The 22,363-nt window shown below is 37.8% G+C and overlaps 1 long non-coding RNA gene across 1 annotated transcript in view; it reads left to right on the forward strand.

Moving 5' to 3' along the window:
• Positions 1 to 20,980, forward strand: part of LOC306872490 — an 84,136-nt gene extending 63,156 nt beyond the window's left edge. The window contains exon 5 of the long non-coding RNA XR_013784414.1: positions 19,856 to 20,980. This is a non-coding gene — a long non-coding RNA (uncharacterized lncRNA). The remainder of the gene's footprint in view (positions 1 to 19,855) is intronic.
• Positions 20,981 to 22,363: the final 1,383 nt, after the last annotated feature.

The raw sequence follows: 22,363 nt of genomic DNA on the forward strand, positions 1-22,363 counted from the left end.
CAAATTTAAAAAAAATACACTCATGAATAAATAAAAATTGCATAATCATTAATTAAAATTAATAAAAAAAGAAATCCATGTTTACACTGAAAATTCACATTGTACACTTTAAAATTCATGTCTACAACTAGATTAAAAAACAATGAAATTTGTTTAAAATAATAAAATGTTTATAAAATAACTTTTATCTTTGTTTTAACTGTCCCCCATAAAAAGTAGTAATAACAATAATTATTATTATTAATTTTTAACATGTTTTTACTTCTGTTTGGGGTCTTGGTGTCCTTGGGTATAAAATAATATGTTTTGATTAGGTCAGAATAAATTATTTTCTTAATTTTTTTTAATAAAATTTTATAAATATAGATAGATAGATAGATAGATAGATAGATATTTTTTGATATATTTTAGATAGATTTAGATAGATTTTTGATTATATTATTTGTGTAAGTGTACCCTAAAGTAATACGTATATTAATTTATTAATTTTATTAACTGTATCAATGCATGGATATTTTATGGGACTGCTCAGTTGGTTCATTATCAGATTTTATCCCAGCTCTTCCCTGCACTGATTGCATGATCAATCTGCAGGTCAAGTATTCGTGTCAGGCACGGTGTGAAGATGCTGTAGTCATTTAACTATAATTAGTGATTTTAAATCATGTACATTAATTATAGCGTTTAAATTAAATTACCAAACGGTTGAACAGAAACACCTCAACGAGTCCCCTGTCGTACGGAGGGAGAAGGGAACGTACAAGAAAGAAATAAAAAAGACAGGTTAATTGTAATTCACTGAGAAGCTGACAGTGGAGTGAATGTATTCCCTGCGGAGAATGATTGGAGAAATAAAAGTTTTCTCTATAGCCCCCCACCCCTGCCTTCTCACTCTCTGAGTTGCCAAACACCAGCTTGTCATTTCTGTTTTGTTTGGCTTCCTTGAGATGCCTGAAAGACTTGATACACACATTAAAAGATGCTGACATGTTTGCTTCTGATCCTCTTCTGGTCTCCATCTCTAATCGGGGGCGGCTTCTCTGTCTCTGTCTCCAACGTTCGCGCTCATAGAGACTGCCACAGGTGCCACAAAAAGACTTCCCTCAGATCAGCCCCATTTTGAAACATTTGACAAAAGATGGATAGTTTTTCCCTTTCAGGACAGGAAAAACAGTGGGCACCCATAGATGTGATTTGACTCACAAGTATGTGGCCACTTGACCTAATTAGTGTTCTGTATTTACATCATTCATTACCACACTGACAGTTATTTCGCTCATCTTTGAAAGGGGCCCTTTCATGATGAATTACAGACTTGGATGCATGACACTTCCCAGCTACAGAGGTGTCCCGTGCCTGGGACCAAAGCCCAAATGAATCTCCTGAAGAGGTGTCTTGAAGATATAAGCTATTCAAATGAGACACTAACAGAAGGGGACTTTGCTATTGTCGGGCGCCTTATGATAATGTTCTCATTTGAATATAAAAGAATCTTTGCCATTTTCTCCCCATAGATCAAAAATGTGCGGCTTGAATAGGTGTTTCCCTCGCTAAACAGAGAAGACAATGGGAGAGTTAACCATCTGCTGCTCTTTTGTTTGTTATGTCGATGGAATTCTCATACAAACACTTAAGAGAGTTAAAACGAGGAGATTGTAATAATGGCATCCACCTATTACGTACTGTATGATCGTGTGGGTTTTCTTACAGTAAATGGGCAGCTTTTGTGAAGCCACATTAGAGAGTCTTGTGTGAGTGTGTATAAACTGCTGTGCTTGAGAAGTTATGGTCAGAATGATGGTCAGATAGCTAGTAAATCCATTGTCGTTCTGTTAATATCTTAATGTACATTACTCCACACAGTCGATCTATAATTCAGTACAAACAAAAAAGGTTGAAAATTATTGTATTGTACTTATTAACACAACCCTATGGAAATAATATACAGCTACCCCCATAAACATAAACATAAGAAATGTTTAATTTTATCTGTCCATTGTCTCCAAGGCTGGAATAAAATAAAATAAAAATTACATTCACAATTAACTAGATGTTTTCCCTCAATAAACTAATTATAATAACTATTATTACAGTATTTTGTTCATTTTTGTTAGGCTTAGTTAATATAAATTGTTAATAACTGTTCTTTGTTAGTTCAGGCTAACTCATGAACAAATAATATTGACAGATACAACTTTTGATTTCAATAACGTATTAGTAAATGGAAAAATTATTATCATCTAATTTTAATAAATCCTTAACAAAGAAGTATTTGTTATTGTTAGTTCATGTTAAATAATCTAGTTAACTAATGTTAACGAACAGCACCTTATTGTAAAGTTACATTTTAACTTACAATACAAGTAGGATAGTTAACAGATGAGATACTTTAGTATATGTGAGCTATTGTCTGTACTTCTGTAAGTGCAGATCTACAGCGTGAGCTGGTCTGCAGGAGCTGGTGTGTCTTTGAGTGCGTCCACTGCCTCGGGCTCATCCTCTAGCCACAGCTTCATGTCTCCTTCTGGTGGCTGCACACACAGAACAGGCACCTTAAAGCTGACAGAGGCCAGTGCCTTGATAATTATCTGGGAGACATAATGTAAATTTAGCAACACCAGAGGAAACAAAACTGTCCTCAGCATGAGCCTCCTATTAGCATTTAGCATGTAGCTGGATGTTATTAACAACTAGAGGCAAAACAAGAAATATAAGGTAAAGTTCACCCAAGAATGAATAGATAAACATCTATATAAGAATAAATATAAGTCTTCATAGATATTTTCAATACAAGGACAATTCATAGTGACCAGTACCTGTTTGTACCTGTTACAAGTAGCTACAAAAACGCCATAAAAGCATTATAACATTAAAAAAGTGACGTTTTTAATGCATTAAATGGATCAAAAGTGACTGTAAAGACTTTTTATACCCCCAAAAAAGCAGAATAAATGCTGTTCTTTTGAAATTTCTATTCATCAGTGAATGCTGAAAAATGTATCACAATTTCCACAGCACAACTTAATATTGTTCATGATAACAAATGTTTCTTGAGCAACAAATAAGCACATTAAAATGATTTCTGAAGGATCATGTGACACTGAAGACTGGAGTAATGGCTGCTGAAAATTCAGCTTTGCATCACATGACATTTTAACATACTACATTAGAAAATAGTTGTTATTAAATTGTAATGATAGTTCTGTTTTGCTGTGTTTTTAATCAGACAAATGCAGCCTTAATGAGCAAAAGAGACTTTCAAAAATGTTAAAGTCTTACCAACCCCAAATTTTTAAATGCTGGTGTAAGTTCCAAGTCTTCTGAAGTCATTCTTCAGTATTTATTGTGAATTTTCTCCTCCGCTGCAACTCTAAAACACAAAGCTATCTCTAAAACATCAAAGCTATAAGTTTAGGTGACTGGGAATACATAGCACCTGAGTCATATGGGTTACTTGGTACCTTCTATTCGTTTTTTTTGGAGCTTGACAACCTGCGGCTAATATGAACTAAGTAATGTTTCTTCATTTTGTTTCACAGAAGAAATAACAGCATGCAGGCGTGACAGAATTAGCATTTTTGGATGAAGTAGTGCATTAGTAGCCATACTCTCACTCCACAAGTGACGGTAGAATTGACGACTATTGTAGCGCTAGTCTGACACTTTTACACCAACCGCAGTTAATTCTAGCCGAAATATCTGGAGGTTCACCATGAGTGCAAACATTCTACTGGCAGTGAGATATTACAAAAGTCTTTTGGGTCCAACAAACTCACCTCATTAATATTTTCAATTATTATTCCTTTTCTGTTCTCTTTCTGCCAGCAAATCTGCCGAGCAAAAGAAGGAAAATAATTAGCTACTCCTGATATTGCAGAGGTACAGAGAGCGCCTGGGTCAGACCAGGCATCCTGCGTATTCTGACATTTTAAATTACCTGAACAATACCTGAAGCAATCTCTGGATCTAATTAACTTCCCACTGAGACCAAATGTACACATCATTTAAAAAGATAGATTTGAGGGGACAAAGCATGATGCCTGGGCCTGTGCTGGGGAAAAAGCATGCGTCCCGGACCTAAAACCCCCTCCCTCCCCACCCGCACGTACCACACCGTGTCCTTTCCCATATGCAAACGGCCAATATTCTGTTGGCCCTATTTATTGTATTAGAGTAGGGGGACTCTCCATCAAGTAATCAATGTGCTGTTCCAATGAGTTCATTTTAATGCACTCAATCATGCCTTTAATGTTTATGGCTTACGGGGGTAGCGAGCATCAGGAATGCAGGAATGTTATATGGCTTCGGTTTCGGCCCATTTCATCAAATATTTATGCGCTCAAAAAACGGGCATCAAAATAGGGGTGGAGGAGAAATACATTTGCTATGTTTCACTCTCCCTCTTTGTCTTTCTCTCTCACCTCCTGTGTCTGGCACCCTTGTTTACATTTGAACTCCTTGTGTAATGCTGGCATTCCTCTCCACTTTTATTTATCTTTTAAAAAGGTTTAAAGTGATAGAGTGAGACGTTCTTCACAGCAACACAGGCAGCTTGTCAATGCCACCATCGTCATGTTATGAAAGGCCTTTGTCTTACCAGCAGGCCAGCAGCAAATGATGCAAAAATGCTGAAATTCAGCTATAATTCTCACCCTATTTTGGTGTCAGTCTTACTATCAGCTCAGCTGCTGTTAGCGTCTCTTTTGCTGGTAAATATAAGTCGCTTATTCTCTTCCTGTGCCTAATCATGCTCTTCAGTTTAACTGCAGCACCCCAAGTAATATTAATTTTGCAGCTAGTCTATTTAAGGCCTTTTGTGACGCGTGTGTATATATTTAACAGTGCCTTTAGCTTTTTTTTTTTTTTCTTTCAACCTCATATAAAAATACAGCAGTCTTTTTTTAGAATCAGAACCAGAATGAGCTTTATTGGCCAAGTATGTTTACACATACAAGGAATTTGTTTTAGTGACAGAAGCTCCACAGTGCAACAGAAAGACAGCAACAGGACAGGACACAGATAATAAAAGAATAATATCCAAATAGGCAATGTACAAAACAGCAAAAACACAATATATAATGTAGACAATTATGTGTGTACAGGTCTGATATGTGCAAATTTTAAATGAAAAAATAAATAAATACAAATAAATAAAAAATAAGTAAGTGTGGTGAATAAATAATGTATAATACAGTTCTACATTTTATTGTCAAGTGTTCATAAGATGGATTGCCTGAGGGAAGAAACTGTTCCTGTGTCTGGTCGTTCTAGCGCTCAGAGCTCTTTAGCGTCGACCAGACGGTAACAGTTCAAAGAGGGAGTGTGCTGGATGTGAGTGGTCCAGAGTGATTTTGCCAGCCCTTTTGCTCACTCTGGATGAGTACAGTTCTTGAAGAGTGGGGAGGGTTGTACCAATGATGCGCTCAGCAGTCTGGACAACCCTCCGTAGTCTTTTGAGATCAGATTTGGTAGCTGAGCTGAACCAGACAGTTATTGAAGTGCAGAGGATGGATTCTGTGATGGCAGAGTAGAATTGTTTCAGCAGCTCCTGTGGCAGGTTGAACTTCCTCAGCTGGCGAAGGAAGTACAACCTCTGCTGGGCCTTCTTGACAATAGAGTCAATGTGATTGTCCCACTTCAGGTCCTGAGACATGGTGGTGCCCAGGAATCTGAATGACTCCACTGCAGTCACAGTGCTGTTCACTATGGTGAGTGGGGGGGAGTGCAGGGGGGTTTCTCCCGAAGTCCACGATCATCTCCACAGTTTTGAGCATGTTAAGCTTCAGGGCCCGTATTCATAAAGATTCTAAGAATCCTCTCAGAAAACTCTTAATTTAGCTTAAAAACTTTTACGTAGGAGTCTTAGCTTAAGAGCGATTCGGGACCGATCTGAGAGCATCTCTGAGTAAGGAAAAGACAAAAACTTTCATCTTAGTGAGGAGGCGGGGTTGACCCCGTTGCTATGTATGACACAATCTTTTGAAGACTGTGATTGGTTGGTTGTCAAGAAGGAAATAAAAGAGTGCTTTTAAGAGTAGGGTATATTATAAGCCTTCACTTTGAAATTACAGGCGGAATTTTTCCTCTCGCTCTTTCTCTCTCACACACACAGACACACACACACACACACACACATTATATATGTATTTAAATTCTTTATTTTTTATTTACCATGCTGTCATACTTACAGAGCCGGCGCCAGGGCACCTCCATCGGGGGGCATTTAAATTTCTAGGGGGCGCACAAATCACGTTGTGTGTGTGTGTCGGGGCGGTGGGGGGGCTGCAATCTGTGATCTCGAGCAGTTGCTGATGCTCGCTAAAGCGTGCAATCGCATTATGTGCGCTGTTTTATCGGTACTTTCGCTTTCAAAATCGATCGCGTTCAGCAAGGAGGGGAGAGGATGGAAAGTGGGGGGGCACAGTAACTCGTTTGGGCGCCTTGGCGCCGGCCCTGCATATTTACTGTGTTTTATAGGAAATGAACAGAGACATATAAGCCTAATAAGTGCTGTAACAGACCCAAATCATCGCTGCTGCATAGTTGCATTTTTCCAGTTGCCAAATATTTTAATGTAGTGATTTCTGGCGCTATGGCAATTCTGCGCAGTGTCTGAGATGTTAGCATGTCTTTAATAAGGTCACACACATGATCCCTGCACGAACTAATGTGTAGTGTCTTATTAACTCACTGTCATGCATTGTGTGCAACACATTTCTTCTCCCTCTTCATTTTCGTCCATTTTCTCCGCTGTTAAAGAAACTCTTAAGCCCCTTAAAAGTCCTCGTCCATACTCCTAACAAGTTTGACCTTAAGACCTCTTTTAAGGGTTAAGATGCTTTCTGAATTACTTTTTTCTTTACTAGGATTTTTTCTTTAATTTTAAGAGTAAACACCCACATTTCTAAGAATTTTCTTAGAATTTTGTCACTAGGAGCTACTTTTTGCATTAAAATTCTTCATGAATACGGGCCCTGGTTGTTAAGACTGCACCATACAGCCAGCTCCTTAACCTCCTGCCTGTAAGCAGACTTGTCACCATCCTGAATGAGGCCGATCACTGTGGTGTCGTCTGCAAACTTCAGGAGCTTGACAGTCCTGATCGTATGGGTGCTGGATGTGTATTTTCCCAGCCTCACTAGATGCTGCCTGTCTGTCAGGAAGCTGGTGATCCACTGACAGATGGAGGTGGGGATGGAGAGCTGTGTCAGTTTATACTGAAGGGTGTCCGTGATGATGGTCCACAAACATGGTGTGGAGCTGAAGTCCACAAACAGGATCCTCACATAAGTCCCTGGTCTGTCCAGATGCTGCAGGATGAGGTGCATTCCCATATTGACTGCACCATCCACAGACCTGTTTGCTCTGTAGGCAAACTGCAGGGGGTCCAGTAAGGGTCCAGTGATGTCCTTCAAATAAGCCAAAACCAGTCTTTCAAATGATTTCATGGCCACAGTCCAGTAATTTTTGGTTTCTTTTGGGACGGGGATGATGGTGGAGCGTTTGAAGCATGAGGGGACTTCGCACAGCTCCAGTGACCTGTTGAAGATCTGTGTGAAGATGGGGGCCAGCTGGTCAGCACAGGTTTTTAGGCAGGCTGGTGACACACCGTCTGGTCCTGGTGCTTTCCTTTTTTTGTTCTTTCTGAAAACCTGCCGTACCTCGTCTTCGCTGATCTGAATTGTAGGTGTGAGGGAGAGGGGGGCTGCTGGAGGTGTGAATGGTTGTTTGGAGAGGTGTTCAGAGTGGGTGTGGGGTGATTTTTCAAACCTGCAATAAAACTTGTTCAAGTCGTCTGCTAGTTGTTGATTCTCCAAAGTGCTGGGGGATGGTGTCTTGTAACTGGTGATATCTTTCATACCTTTCCACACTGAAGCAGGATCACTGGAAGAGAATTTGTTCCTTAGCTTGTCAGAATAATTCCTCTTTGCCACTCTGATCTCCTCTTCCAGTGTGTATTTGGCCTCTTTGTACAAGACTTTATCCCCCTTTCTGTAAGCATCTTCTTTGGCCTGACGGAGCTGTCTGAGTTTTGCAATGAACCATGGTTTGTCATTGTTGTAGGTTAAATGAGTCCTGGAAGGCATGCACAGAAACTGATATAGGATGTTACAGCCTCTGTGAGCTCGTCCAGATCGGTGGCAGCAGCTTCAAAAACAGTCCAATAATTGAGAGGGAAACAGGCTTGTAAATCCCGCTCTGTTTCATTAGTCCTTTTTTTAACAGTTCTTAATACAGGTTTTGCAGATTTAAGTTTCTGCCTGTAGGTCGGAATAAGATGAACCAAACAGTGATCAGAGAGTCCTAAAGCTGCTCGTGGAACCGAGTGATATGCGTCCTTTATCGCTGTTGAACAGTGATCCAATATATTACTGTCTCTGGTGGGACATGTGATGTGCTGTCTGTATTTTGTCAGTTCGCGGGAGAGATTTGCTTTATTAAAGTTCCTGAGAATGATTAAAACAGAGTCCGGGTGTTTTTGTTCTGTGTCTGTGATCTGATCAGCGAGTTTCTGTAAAGCTGTGCTCATGTGCGCTTGCGGTGGAATGTAGACACTCACAAGAATGAACGAGCAGAACTCCCGCTGCAAATAGAACGGATTGCAGTTAATGAAGAGCGTTTCTAGATCTGAACAGCACATCTTCTTTAACACAGTTACATCTGTACACCACCATCTGTACACTCACCTTTAGTTAGACACATGTCATTTATAAATTATATATGTATACACTACTGTTCAAAACTTTGGGGTTGGTAAGTTGTTTTAATGATTTTGAAAAAAAGTTACTTTGTGATCAACAAAGATGCATTTAAAAATGCAGTAAAAACAGTAGTATTGTGAAATGTGTAAAAATAATAGTTTTTTCCATTTGAATATATTGTAAAATACATTTTATAAATTTAATTCATTCCTGTGATGGCAAGCTGAATTTTATAGTCTTCACATAGTCTTCACTGTCACATGATCGTTCAGAAATCATTCTACTCTGAAAAAAGTGTAGATTGCTAAATTTCATAAAGAAATGACGTAACTCATTGAATTAAATCTTTGTTTTATTGTATTTGTATTTATTTAATTTTTTATTCATTTTTAACAGTGCTGATTTGCTGTTCAGTTAACATTTATTATATTATTGTCATTGTTGAATACAGATGTGATGCTTTTTAATTTTAATTTGATACTTAATAAATATTAGATTTTTTTGTTTGTTTGTTTAAAAATGCTGCAAGATTCAAGATTCAAGATTTTTATTCGTCACATACACAATTATACAGAGTATAACCAGCAGTGAAATGTAAGTCAGGTCCGCGCCAAGGACAGTGCAATTATATAGAATACAAATATTAAGAAAAAGAAAAGTAGAAAAAAATTTAATAAAAGATAAAAAAATCTAAATATAAATGTGCAGGTCAGTATGTTGTTGACATAAATAGTAATATAACAGGAATGTGCAAAAGAATGTGCAAAAAAGTTGTACAGGGTATTTAAATAGCAGCAATATGAGGTAGAAAACATTATGAATAGCTGATTGATATAGTGATATTTACATGGAGTCAAGTGATATTATGACACAGAGTTAGAGTTTAAGGTAGAGTTTGCATCCTTGACATATTTTATGCATCCTTGTTGAGTACAAATAATAATAATAATAATAATAATATAAAAACCATACTGACCCAATAGTTTTAAATGGTAATGTATTTGATTTTGCTTTGGCTTGTTTGAATTTATGTAATAGATTTCTTGAAGCATCTTGGAGACGTTGCCACAGTTGTTCTGGATTTAGTCTGTCTCAGTTTGTTCTGTTTCTTCGTGTCATTCCAGACAGACTGGATGATGATCAGATCAGATCTCTGTGTGGAGCACTGGCTGTTGTCAGACAAAAATCTCACTGGATCATTACAATTAATGGCAAAATAAATGTTTGTAAATGTAAACTGATATTTTCTACTGACACACTACAGCAAAAGATAGAAATAACTGATTAAAACTATTTTTTACCTGGTGAAAATACTAGTGTTCTAATAATTTTGACTACCATTGTATATATCCCTCAGATAGAAGTCATTGTGCTTAGCAACTCGTGACCGTTTCTTATCAACATGTAAATTAGTACTCTATAGCAATCTCCTTCAAGAAGCCCCAAAATACCGGCACTACACTGCAGTGCTCCATGCCGGTGGAAACTTTCACCTGCATCCCAGGGAGAGTTGAGTGATCAGTAACAAGCAGTTGTTTGAGCTAAAAGCTGTGATGTGCTGCTCTGAACGGGAGCCTGGAGTATGTTTCTGACATTCAAAGCTGAGTTGGAGAGGTTTGGGGTTTCAGAGAGAGTGTGAAATGCATGTGTCGAGTGTCGGACTGAGCAGCGGCGAGCAATCACGTCCTGCTGTGTGCTATCCCTGAGATCAGAGATCACAGCTCCCGACCACACATGCTCCTGAGACTCTGGCCTCCTGCAATATTTACCCTCTACACGAGCCAGCTTGGCAGAGAACTGTCACTCAGCAGCCCTGGAAAACTGCTTTTAATAGAACCATCAATCCAAATCAGCCATTCCAACACATTGGGATTTGACAATCCAGCTTGTACTACAGATTTACAGACAAGGGATGTTTTTGCAAGCCTGAGAAAGTGGAAACAGTTGGTGAATTCTAAAAGTTTAACATATGAATATATTATGTTCATTTGATATTCATGAGAAGGGGTGCAGTTTGAGGAACTTCTATGTTGTAAGTGTAAGAGCAGGATAAAGATTGAATAACAGCATTAATTCTCTTGAAAATATTTATGGAAACGTTCTGTTGATCAGACTAGTATTTACCATTTAAGGCTCTGTATCTATTTATAGATGTGTTAATTAAACTTCTCTCTCGTAAGTCATTCTGAAATGATCATTGATATTATCACTGTTATTAATTCATGAGTAGATTTTAATTAAATTGACCACACCACTCAGGAAGTCAGACTGGAATAACAGGAAGAGCAGTGTACTGAATTGCTGTTCCAAAAATGGAAAAACATAGTAATGCATTCTGGGAAGTGTTATCTACCTATACTGCTATTCAAAAGTTTGGGGTCAGTAATATTTTATTATTTTTAGTACTTTTATTTAGAAAGGATGCATTAAATTGACAGTAAAGAAATTTAAAATGTAAAACAATCATCAAATCTTCTAAAATGATGCTTACATGTTTAGTAATGTTTAGTAAAATGTACACCCAAAGCATCAAAAAATATCTCTCTGGCTGTGTCTCTATCTATCTATCTATCTATCTATCTATCTATCTATCTATCTATCTATCTATCTATCTATCTATCTATCTATCTATCTATCTATCTATCTATCTGTCTATCTGTCTATCTGTCTGTCTGTCTGTCTGTCTGTCTGTCCCTTTGTCTGTCTGTCTCTCTGTCTGTCTCTTTGTCTGTCTGTCTGTCTCTTTGTCTGTCTGTCTGTCTATAAACCTACAAACTTCAAGGCTTTTTCAACTGTTTTTCAAGCTAGGCTTTGTCTAACACAAGCTCTCATTTCTTTGTAGCATGAGTTATATCAGGTGGCAGCGAGGTTCAGAGTTGATTTTAAAATTATTATGCTCATATATAAGGCACTGAATGGTCTGGCCCCTCAATATCTGTCTGCTCTTTTAACTTTATATACACCCAAGCGTCATTTACGTTCCTCACTAGCTGGTTTATTGGTAGTTCCTCAGACACGGTTGCGCTCTGTAGGGGACAGGGCTTTCTCTTACTATGCTCCCAGGCTTTGGAATGCACTCCCTATTCAAATTAGAGATGCACAGAATTGAAGTATTTTTAAGTCTTATTTAAAAACTCATTTTTTTAGGTTAGCTTTCTCTTGACTGTTTTGATTTTAAGTTATATCTTAGTTTGTTTTTAATTGTTTGTCTTGTTTGTGTGGATTTTTACTTGTTTGTTTTGTTATGTAAAGCGCTTTGAGAAACTGTTTTAAAGGCGCTATATAAAAATAAAGTTATTATTATTATCCAGCGTTCATGTAAATCTGTGCTTTTCTAGCTAAACATGACGCTTATGTGATTTCCTTAAATTTGAATTCTGCATCCTGTTTGCTACCTCAGTTCAAATTCAGGAACTGGAGTTATAAGGAATCCTCATTTTAGTTCTGAAATGGTGCACAACTGGATTAAGCAGTTTGAGGCCTAGACCAATAGAAATGTTTCAAACTGTTCGACATCATAACAATGTTGAGTTCAAGACCTTCATCTTTTTTGCATTAGGCACACACGTCTACGTCAAATTAAAACATATTGGTTTTGCATTGTAGCTTAACAATACGAAAAGAAAATTTCATCCAATATTTTATTCAAAAGTCTTCACACCTTCCCCAAAGCTCTTTGACTGCATGTCATGTCCCATGCTAACATTTGTAAATCCTTTGCCAAAGCACTGAACTTCCTTCCAGGCCACTAGAACAGCAGACATCACTTGCTGACACAAGCTCTCATTTCTTTGTAGCATGAGTTATATCAGGTGGCAGCGAGGCACATTTTGGGCATGCATACATATAAGACGAGCTGATTTAGGCTTTTGGGGGACCGCCTGAGGCAGGTTATCCTGTGAGCCTACTGACTGCAGAGGGATTGCCTGGCAGAATGAAAGGCAGGCAATAAAAGCAGAGGGGGGGAGTGCATCTCGAGTGCATTGAACAGGGGGGCCTCCCTCAGGCAATGGCCCAACTGGCCTCTGGTTAAATCCTCCACTGAAAGTGTAATAATCCAACCAGAAGCAGACAGCAAGAGAGGACAGAGCCATTAATGCACAACAACAGTAGCTTCTCTAATTGCCCCTTTTGTCTTTTAAGCACAGGATTTCTGAGGCTCTATCGTGTTTAGAAACATACATCAATGGGGCTTGGTTCTTCAAATGAGTTGGAGATCACAATAAAGCTAGAGATTGAACATGTGCCCTCACCATGCAGTAACCCACTGGGAGAATTTATGTCATAGATATAAATTAAATCCTTTCTTGTCAAGTAGTTGAAGCTTATACAACTAACAGCTTATAAACTAAAACCTCCCCCACCCCTAAATTGCAGTAAATTATAAAAACAAAATGTAAAGTTTTATTTCTTTGTTTGTTTACAGAGATTGTAAAAAAAAAAAAAAAAAAAATGTGATAATCAGCAGCATGCTATCAATAGAGCTTTACTTATTAACCTGAAATACTGTTTACCCTAAACAAAAATAGAGTTCTAAAATAGCTGAATAGTACAGACAATCTAGAATATGACTATACTACCTTCATGGAGTATCTTTATAGATAGATGATTGTATGAACAAATGAGTAAATGAGGGACTGAATTAAAAGTGGTTGATGTACACATTTGAACCAAATTAAACTATTAACATTTGTTTATTTTTAATGGTTGAATATATATGTAATATTTGATTAAACATCTATAATATATATTTTTAAATATCTATAATCATATAATATTTTATATTTAAAGTAGGTATAGTTCAATCAAAAAGACAAATTACTCCTTATGTTGATTTTCATATTTAGGTGAACTATCTCTTTAATAGTTGTTTAGTAATTTGTCAAATTGAGTCCAAAAGAATTAATCTGGCTCTGAATAAATATGTTCCTCTCATCAAAACATTTACAAAACCACTTGATATAGTTGATTTCACTCATTACATGTATAGGAATAGCAGACAAAGCTGCACAACCTCTCAATGACCTGATTTTGCATGATAATAGATAGTTGGAAAAGCCGAGCAGCCTCTCGTTTTCCTGCCAAATACATGCTAATTATGACAGGAAAGGTCAAACTAATTAGCTCTGCTTTTGAACTTGAATGTAGCGGCTTTATTTGAAAGTTGAAAAAAAAAAACGAAATTAGTTTTATTTCATTATGCCCAATTTTAATCAGTTTAGAAATGTATTTTGCATTGAACAAGCACTGCTAATGAAATAATTGCCAGCTTTATGTTAGCGCTGCTACATCTTGGAAAGTGTTAAGTGTCATAATCTATAAAATCAGCCATGAACAAATTAGGCCAACAGTGAATCATAAGTGTTTTTGTTTAGATAGGTTAAGTAAAGCATATCATTACAGAGCGCTAAGAGCTCTAAGTGGTAGTTTAAGGGTCCATAAATTCAATTAGACACTATTTAATCCTGTCCTCTAATGTGTTATTCACTGATCCATGTGATGGGAAGAAGCCTGGGGTTTGCCGACTTTTTTGAAGAAATATTGCCTGGGATTTCCGTATATATTGTCAGTTCAATGACACCTTTCTCAAGCGTAAGGGCCACAGATGCTTACAGGACTGCAATCACAGTGCACTTCTCCCACAGGACATCCACTAGTCATTAGAAATAGCTGTGAAGGGGGCGTCCCGTGAACAGACCCACACTCGTAGTCCCCATAACAGCCTCCCCTTGGCCTCTCTTCGCTAATGCTCCAGTTTAGCGGCAGCCATCAAGAATGCCGTGAAGGTCCTGACACACGTTACGGGCTCCTTAGGGTCCCAGATGATGAAGGGCGGGTGTTGCTGGGAGGCCAGACTGAGTCCGCCAGCCTCGTGCACCCCTCCAAAGTTCTCCTTTATCCCTTTGTGGCACGGGCCAGTCTCCTCAGGGCTAACCTCCTCCTCCTCCGAAATAGAGAAGTGGGTGGGTGTCTAAAAGAACAGCTGCTATGAAAGAGTGCCATTTCCTCCTGCTGTCACCAGACCCCCCCGGTTCACACATGCAGACACTATCCGCCGCCCCGATCCCCCAATTAATATGCAGATGAACTTGTTTTTCTTAGTTGTGAGCTCCAGTGACAAAGCGGGAAAACATATGCTTAAAATATTTATGATCTCATCCAGTAATTAAGAGCTATCAGGGCACTCAGTGAGTCAAACAGAGACAGAATGGCCTGAAACAGGCACTCGCTCCCTATAAACACACACACATACAGACACATCCATATTGTTGGGGAATTTAAAGGAATATTCCGGGTTAAATACAGTGGCATACTGTTGATTATCACAGAAAATAATTTAGACTCAACAAAAAATTGTAAACAAAAAATTGTATTGTTTAGTTTTTTTTTTTGCAAACTGTGAGACAAGTCAAATTATTGTCTTTATTAATCAGCAGCATGCTGTCAATACAGCTTTACTTATATTTAACCAGAACTATTACTTAACAACACAATCAAAAGCAGATGAGTTCTGAAATAGCTTAATGGTACAAAACAGGGTCCCACTTTATAATGGGTGGCCTTAACTACATCAGAAAATAAGTACAATGTACTTATTGTGTTAATATTGTATACGGGTAAGGTTATGGACAGGTTTGGTTGTATGGGTGGGTTAAGGTGCAAGGGATGGCTCAATAGTGTAATTATAAATGTAATTGCAGAAATGATTTACAGATGTAATTACATGCAGGTATTTTTTTAAATATAAGTACAGTGTAAAAACATGTATGTACACAGTAAGTGCATTGTATCAAATGATTAATTTAAATGTAAGTGCATAGGCCACTTAATATTAAGTGGAACGCCAAAGGATATATAGAATATGACAATATTTTCTTTATCACAAATGAACAGATGATTAAATGTGACTGAATAAATGTGAAAAATTGAAAAATGTGAATTCATTGAAACAAAGTTTCAAGTTGTGTTCAAGTATTTTTACATTCCAAAAAATATATAAATATTTAAAAATGGTTTACTTTTACAAAATTAAAAGCTAGACTGGCTGGCTGAAGTTTTGATTTACAGACATTTCAAATTTTGCATTGAGATTAGCAAAGTATTTGAATATTTTCATATCAACCACGTAAACGTAAAAAATGATGACTTGCAATTGTTACCTTAAAGAGCTTTTTCTATTTAGATTTAGGTATATTTAGGTTGGTTCAGCAATATTAAATAATATTTTTGACCAGTTAACTCACAACTGCTGTAAAATATAATACCGTGCAGAGCACTGCATGCTCGGTCGCAGCTCTGTCGCATGCAGTCTGGCGGCTCTGGATGGAGAATCCATTGATCCCACATTCAGCCCGACTGTCATACATGTCATGCATTCTACATTCAACATCCATCCTCCAGATAAAAGCTGAAATGACTGAGCTGGCCTGCTGCACTCTCCATAGCTCACTTACCGCTCGCCTCCGAGTGTCCTGTGCCTCCTTCCTTTTGTCACTTTTAAAGGGAACACCCTCTTTACAGCGTAGTAAAGGGGACCTCGTGGTTTTCACGTCCCAGACCCTATGCCTCGTCCTGTGCAGTGACCGACGGAAGTCCCTTACACGGCTCTCTCTTCAGAGCTTGTTGTCTCACAGGCGCTCAGTGCCACACTGGCTGCGTTTTGTCAATAATCATTTATTTGTTGCTGCAATGGCAGAAGCCATTACATCTGACCTCCCTGTTTCATCAATTATGGATAGATTATTGGATGTGAACATCTGCACAAGCAGCAGCGCGCGCTGTTTGGACTCACCTCGTGGCTGGGATTAGATCAAGTATTAAACTGTTGTTTATCGTCAGGCCAAAAAACTCGACTGGGAAGAGCCACGGGGGAATTCCTCTTAAAGAAAATACAACACCCATCAGCAGGCACCTTAAATTGTTTAGCAGTGCCGCTGAGGTCCCCCCGTAAGCTGCCGGTCATGTATTATTCACAGGTATGACTGTTTGTGATAAAGCTCATGATCAGGGCTTTTGGCAGACGTGTGGCTGTTAGTTATTGTTTTGTTGCGTTGGAAAATGCATGAGCGGGGTACGGTTGATGCTGCTGCCACCCTTTCATATGATTCTAGGTGGAACAGATGGAGGCGTAGGACTTTGCCAGCAGCGACCAACTACTTGGAACTTCAATCCAGGACTTCAGTCCAGCAGTGGCCCCAAAAAAAGAACTGGGCCTTGCTGCCCGAGCTTAAAATAAATCAGAGGGCATTCGCTACTTTTGACAGGGGACTATAGTGCTTTAGGTTGCAAATAGTGGCCTACATTAATTAATTAAGTAACTAGGGGCATTAAGTGGGTAAAGACTGACATAAACTAACAGATGTTAAATTGTGTCAGTTCCAGCTATTTTAATTTGAAGTTAATAAATCTGAACTACTCTAAAAATGACCTGTATTATATTACTGTATGCAATAGCGTTCAAATGTTTAGTATTGGTAAGATTTCTTTAAATAGTTTTGAAAAGATGCTCATCAGTGCTGCATTTATTTGATCAAAAATACGTTATTATATTAATGCAACTTAAAATAACTGTTTTCTATCTGAATACATTATAAAATGTAATTTATTTCTGTAATGCAAAGACTAATTTTCAACATCATTACTCCAGTCTTCAGTGTCACATGATCCTTCAGAAATCATTCAAATATGCCTGTTTGCATATTTTAATTATCAGTTTTGAAAATGAATATAGAAAGTTCAAAAGAACAGCAGTTTTTTGACATAATTTTTTGTAATATTATAAATGTCTAAACTGTCATTTTTGATTAATTTAATGCATTCTTGCTAAATAAAAGTATTTTTTTTTAAAAAGTATGGGAATAGTTTTGAACGGTAGTGTATTGTTTAATATTAGTAGTTGCACATTTCTTTAACCTGGCTTACACATAACACACTACTACACTTCTATTATTAAATGGCTGCCCACTGCTCCGGGTGTGTGTTCACGGTGTGTGTGTGTTCACTGCTGTGTGTGTGCACGTTGGATGGGTTAAATGCAGAGCACGAATTCCGAGTATGGGTCACCATACTTGGCAGTATGTCACTTCACTTCACTTCATAATGACTCAAAATATTCTCTGCTGCATTATTTGAAAAAACTGATTTGATCCCCTGCTGATTTTGTACGTTTGCCCACTGACAAAGAAATGATCAGTCTATAATTTTAATGGTAGGTTTATTTGAACAGTGAGAGACAGCATAACAACAACAACAACAAAAATCCAGAAAAACGAATTTCAAAAAAGTTATAAATTGATTTGCATTTTAGTGAGTGAAATAAGTATTTGATCTCCTATCGGTCAGCAAGATTTCTGGCTCCCAGGTGTTTTTTTATACAGGTAAGGAGCTGAGATTATAACACTCTCTTAATGGGAGTGCTCCTAATCTCAGTTTGTTACCAGTTTAAAAGACACCTGTCCACAGAAGCAATCAATCAATCAGATTCCAAACTCTCCACCATGGCTAAGACCAAAGAGCTGTCCAAGGATGTGAGGGACAAGATTGTAGACCTACACAAGGCTGGAATGGGCTACAAAACCATCGCCAAGCCGCTCGGTGAGAAGGTGACAACAACTGGTGCGATTATTCACAAATGGAAGAAACACAAACTAACTGTCAATCTCCCTCGGTCTGGGGCTCCATGCAAGATCTCACCTCGTGGAGTTTCAGTGATCATGAGAACGGTGAGGAATCAGCCCAGAACTACACGGGAGGATCTTGTCAATGATCTCCAGGCAGCTGGGACCATAGTCACCAAGAAAACAATTGGTAACACACTATGCCTTGAAGGACTGAAATCCAGCAGCGCCCACAAGGTCCCCCTGCTCAAGAAAGCACATGTTCAGGCCCGTCTGAAGTTTGTCAATGAACATCTGAATGATTCAGAGGAGAACTGGGTGAAAGTGTTGTGGTCAGATGAGACCAAAATCGAGCTCTTTGGCATCAACTCAACTCACCGTGTTTGGAGGAAGAGGAATGCTGCCTATGACCCAAAGAACACCATCCCCACCGTCAAACATGGAGATGGAAACATTATGCTTTTGGGGTGTTTTTCTACTAAGGTGACAGGACAACTGCACCGCGGACGGGGAATTGAAGCCAACCAGGGCATTGAAAATGGGTCGTGGATGGGTATTCCAACATGACAATGACCCAAGACACACCGCCAAGGCAACAAAGGAATGGCTCAAGAAGAAGCACATTAAGCTCCTGGAGTGGCCTAGCCAGTCTCCAGACCTTAATCCCATAGAAAATCTGTGGAGGAAGCTGAAGGTTTGAGTTGCCAAACATCATCCTCGAAACCTTAATGGCTTGGAGAGGATCTGCAAAGAGGAGTCAGACAAAATCCCTCCCGAAATGTGTGCAAACCTGGCGGCCAACTACAAGAAACATCTGACCTCTGCGATTGCCAACTAAGGTTTTGCCACCAAGTACTAAGTCATGTTTTGTGAAGGGATCAAATAATTATTTGACTCATTAAAATGCAAATCAATTTATAACTTTTTTGAAATGCGTTTTTCTGGATTTTTTTGTTGTTATTCTGTCTCTCACTGTTCAAATAAACCTACCATTAAAATTATAGACTGATCATTTCTTTGTCAGTGGGCAAATGTACAAAATCAGCAGGTTATCAAATAATTTTTTCCCCCACTGTAAGATCGTCTACATCAACTTTCCATATTTAGATAATAGATAAACAAAAATCACATTATCATAATTTCATGGCTGTTTGTACTCACCCACACAACTCAGTGAGTGCCCTTTTGGATGTGTGTGTGTGTGTGTGTGTGTGTGTGTCCATCAGGTAGTTATGAGATGATTGAGCACTAGGCACGACAATTTCTTAAGCTTCAATAAAATGCAAATATGTTTAGCATGCTGTACAGGGAGTTGAAGGAAAGGCTAAAAAAAATAGTTGGCACTGTAACCTCTAATGCATATTGGCCAAAAAATAATAATAATTCTCTACTGATGAAGGTTGGGAATTGTTTATGTAACAGAATCTGTTTCATATGAGGTTCTGTTTTTTTATTATTATTTTGTTTTTGTTTTTTTAAATACTCTGAATCATCACCTGATTTCAGACTGTGTTCTCTTTTTGTCTATACTTGCAGGACTACAGCAGCTGTTGTCATGTGTGGTGTGCAGAGTATCAGTCGGATGTCACTCGGTGAGGTACTAGCTGAGGTTGAAAGGTTTAGAGTAAGGTCAGTATCACCATACTGCATTATTAATATGGTTGTGCTTACGTGTTTGCCCATCGAAGCCTTTTGTAAGAGAGATAAGAGAAAAAGTGATGCAGCTTGAAATCAAACATAGATGCAGATTTGCAGTGGCATGTAACAGTTTGTGGGGACAAAAAAAATAGGTTGTGATCAGAGAGGGAGAAGGACACTAACAATGCAACAGCTTAAGGATAAGATTCATTAACAATCAACAGATTCAGCTAAATCTGTGAAGGCAAAAAATGTTTAAGTGACAAAGATAACATTTATTTGTATAACATTTAATTATGGTACTACAAATTAAAACACTGCAATAATTTACATTTGCATTTCCATTGTACAAGGCAGCATGTTCAAATTACATAGACTATTAATTTCATGTGTAGTTCAATGTGGGTATTTTATTTTCTTAGTGTTTATCATAATGTCTTTAAATTAAATTCCCTGAAGTTTCCAACAAATGGGGAATAAATGAATCACTTTCCAGTGTAATCTCATCAAGAGCACTTATCTTTCACACAACGTAGTTTATCTGTCTTGAACTGACAACAGAGAAAATATACTTGGTTTTAATATAGACTGCTTTTGGTGCATATAACAAATCACTGTGCACTTTACAATGAATGGGGACTGGAGCTTCAGAGTTTCAAAGGTAGTAGTTTGTGACTTGTGATTGATATTGCATGTCTTCTAAAGTCATACAGTAGGTTTTTTGTGATGAACAGATTGCAATGTATTTTTCACTGAAAATCATGACATGCACTCTAATTCTTCTTGGTTCATGAGAGAAGTAGTGATGTCTGATTTGTGAATAAATTGTGTTTGTTGTAATTTCCATTCACCTAACAGTTACTCAGCTACAAGAATTTCAGCTTCTGAGAACCCTACAAAAAAATTAAAAAATTCTTCCTCAAAATGTATGTCTTGATTTTCCAGCACAAATATCAAAGCATTCTTAAATCAAGATACGTTTACTTGAGAAGCAAAATTACTTAAGAGATTGTCTTGTTTTCTAAAAAAATAAATAAATTAGTTAAATTAAACAAAATAAAATATGAGTTCATGATTAAAACAAAAAAATCTACAAAAATAATAAATAATAATAATAATAAAATCATTAGTCAATTTGCTTTTATCTTTATTTAAGAATGTTTTGACTTTTTACTGGAAAATAAGACAAAAATAATGAATAGGATTTAATTAATTTTATTTATTTATTCAATCACCGAAAATGTAAAAAGAGTCCATCCATTCATTTATATTTTTAATTGTGGAGATAAGAGCAATCAGAACACTCCACAGAAGATTTTCAACATTTCCAACTTGATTTAAATAATGACGGAACTATCATTTTTGGGTGAACTATTTCTTTAAGATATTGTTCTAGATCCACAACAGAATAACGTCAACAAGATATCATAATGATCTTATGCTTGCAAACCATAAAATGAGCAATAAAATGTTAGATCTCTGCAGAATAACCACCAAAATCCTCCTGAAGTAATGTCCCTCTGCATTTGCATGCCATCAAAGATGGCTTTCTTCATGCATCACACAATGGCATCCATGTCCTTAAGTGCTTGATGGCTGAGCGTCTGTGCTGCCATTAGCATTAGCCAAGTGCTGCTAGAGTAGCGTTAACAGATGCATCAGTGGGCGCGGGTTGGACTGCAGCCCATAAAGTGGGGCCGCACGTCAAAAACCATTAGACGGCACGCTTTGATTAATGTTGTAAGTGATTGTGTGAATAGCACTCTGGGACTGCAGGAGAGAAAGGTTATCCTCTCACAGAGGAGCAACATGAGAATGTCACAGGAATAATGAATATGCCCGTCATGTTATTTCCCTCCCTCTCTCCCCCTCTATTTCTTGCCTTCCCTCTCTCTCTCTTTTGCATTCTCTCTGCTTTCTCATCCAAGGTACTTCTGCTGCGGCTGCTGCTGCATTGTGGGCTTGATTTCAGCTTCCTGTGTGTGTTTGCATGGCTCCTCTGTGTCTGGTGTAAAGACACATAAATTATTGATTTGCTGTGATAATAGAAAGAGATATGTCATATCTTTTCGGCGATATGCCCAATCATGTGGGTATTAAGCATGGCTCCATCTGTAAATACCGGATAAATATGTATATCACAATACAGAAAAATAACACATAGTGTGAAGATGATGTTATCAGAAACTGACTTTGAGCTAAATTAGAGTGAATTTAATTCTCTTGCCATGTGTGCTTAAATTCCAAACTCTTACTTTGCAAAAAGTGTGCAAATCCATTCCACTGGGGATTTTCTGCACTTATAAGCCCTATGGAAAAAGTGCTTTATACATTTTTGATGTGGAGTTTATTTATTTGCATATCTGCTGGCCTCTAAATGCACAATTAAATGAAGCAAAATGGAAC

This window comes from Barbus barbus (assembly GCF_936440315.1).
Source record: "Barbus barbus genome assembly, chromosome: 7".
In the NCBI taxonomy this organism is placed as follows: Eukaryota; Metazoa; Chordata; class Actinopteri; order Cypriniformes; family Cyprinidae; genus Barbus; species Barbus barbus.